A 2,500-nucleotide genomic window follows, 5' to 3' on the forward strand; every position below is an offset into this window, starting at 1 on the left:
ATGGAGTAAAAGGAGGGAGGGAGATGGAAGGAGAGAAGGATGGAAGGAGACAGGTGGTGGAGGAGGGAAGAGAGATGGAGCATTGAGGTGGAGAGGAAAGGAGAGAGAAATGATCGTTAAAGGTAGTGTGAGGGAGGAAAGGAGCGCATAAGAGATGGTGTAAGAGAAAGGGGGAGATGGAAGAGAGGGATGAAGAAGATCTGGAAAAGATGGGGGCTGATAAATGAGTATGCATATGAGAAGAAGGAAGGGAAGAAGGGAGAGAAAAAATAAAGAAAAGGAGGAGAGGAGAGAAGAAAGAAACGACAAAGAAAACCGAAACCAAATCGAAAAAAAACAAGGAAGACAAAAAATAAAATAAAACGAGAGAGTAAAAAAATAGAAGGGCCGAAGCAGACAGAAGAAGAAGAAGAAGAAGAGAAAAGATGAAGTAATAGAGATTAGGCAAACTTCCGGCGCCAGTCTCCAATCACGACTTTGATAATGGGTCCGTCACGGTGATATTAAAAGCTTCTTGTAGGGTTTCTTAAGACTGTGTCTCCGGCGGCCTTTACTTCTTGTCTTTTTTTTTCTTTTTTCTTTTCTTCTTGTCTTTTTTCTTCTTTCTTCTTCTTGTCTTTTTTCTTTTTCTTCTTGTTTTGTTGTTGTTTTTTTTCTTCTTGTTTCTTTTTGTTTTTTTTTCTTCTTCTGCGCAATCTTTCTTCGAAAATGATTATATCCGCTTGCTATATTTTTCATTTTTTTTTCTTGTCTTTTTTTTCTTCTTCTTCTGCGCAATCTTTCTTCGAAAATGATTATATCTGTTTGATATATTTTACATATGTATTTTTCTCTCTATTTCTTATACATTCTAAACTTTCCTTCTTCTTTATTTGATTATACCTGTTTACTATTCTAAATTTGTCTTGGTGTCAGTTTTTATTCTTTTCTTTTTTTCATTCTTTACAAAAAGGGAAAAAGGAAAATAAAAACGTGAAAAATCATAATAGTAATACGAAAAGAAAGAATACCGAAAGTAATAAAAGTACTACAACAGAAACGTGAAAAAAAACATGAAAAAATCATGAATAATAATAATAACACAAAAAACCATGAAAATACTAAAAGTAATACAAAAAAGAAAGAAATGAAAAATAAAAAACATGAACAAATATTCACCCAATATCTCACATCTCCACCAATTTGAAGGAACACTTGCAGTACTAATAGCAACAGATCGGTGACAGCGAAATAGCAAATAGCGAAAGGAGCAGATAGTCGGACCTTTTCTCACACCTCCGTAATAAGAGTGACCCAGAACAGCTGTTTAAACGTGAGTGACCTCGACTGACCTAATACCTCACGTGACCTGGCTTAATTGGCGAGTGTCTAATCTCAGGGATTTTTGGCCGGGTTCCATTGTTGATTTAGGTGACGCTTACACATACATACATGCATACATACATACATACATACATACATACATACATACATACATACATACATACATACATACATACATATACACAAACACACACACACACATATAGACATATACACGCACATGCAGACAAACACACACACACACACACACATAGACATATACACGCACATGCAGACAAACACACACACACTGTTTTTCTATGTTGATATACGTCTATGTATCTACTTACTCACCTATCTATCTATCAATCTAGAGCGAGAGAGAGAGGCAGACTTACAGGCAGACAGACAGCCAGAGAGAGAGAGAAAAAAAAATAGATAGACAAATATACATACACATATATATATATATATATATATATATATATATATATATATATATATATATATATATACACACAGAGAGAGGGAGAGAGAGGGAGAGGGAGAGAGAGAGAGGGAGAGGGAGAGGGAGAGGGAGCGGGAGAGGGAGAGGGAGAGGGAGAGGGAGAGGGAGAGGAAGAGGAAGAGACAGACAAAGAAAGAGAGAGAGAGAAGACAGACAGACAGAGAAAGAGAGAAAGAAAGAGAGAGAGAGAGAAAGAAAGAAAGAAGAGAGAGAGAGCGAGCGACATACTTTCCCCTCCATCACACACCCTCACTTCCGTCACTCGATTCGCGGCTCCTATCTCGGCCGGAGGAACACGACTCCATCTTGCTCCTGCTGGCATTCTCTTCCCCCCCCCCTCTCTCTAGATATTTCTCCCCGCTTCTATGTGTGTCTGCCTTAACTTGTCTGTCTGTATGAGACGTCTCTTCTTTTTTCTCTTCTCTTCTCTCCCCTCCTCTCCTTACATCCCTTCTTCCCTTTACTTTCCTTTCCTCCTCCCTTCCCTTCCCCCTTCTTTTTCTTCCCCCCCCTCCATTTCCTTTCCCCCCCTCCTCTTTCCTCCCCCTCCCTTCCCTTTCCCCCCCTCCCTTTCCTCCCCCTCCCCCTTCCTTCTTCCCCTCCCCTCTCCCTCTCCCCCATTGGCACTGGCACTCGATACCGATATCTGGTGCCATAATAATGCCATGTAACAGTAGGTTCTGACACCCT

The sequence above is a fragment of the Penaeus vannamei genome, chromosome 2, assembly GCF_042767895.1.
Source record: "Penaeus vannamei isolate JL-2024 chromosome 2, ASM4276789v1, whole genome shotgun sequence".
Lineage (NCBI taxonomy): Eukaryota > Metazoa > Arthropoda > Malacostraca > Decapoda > Penaeidae > Penaeus > Penaeus vannamei.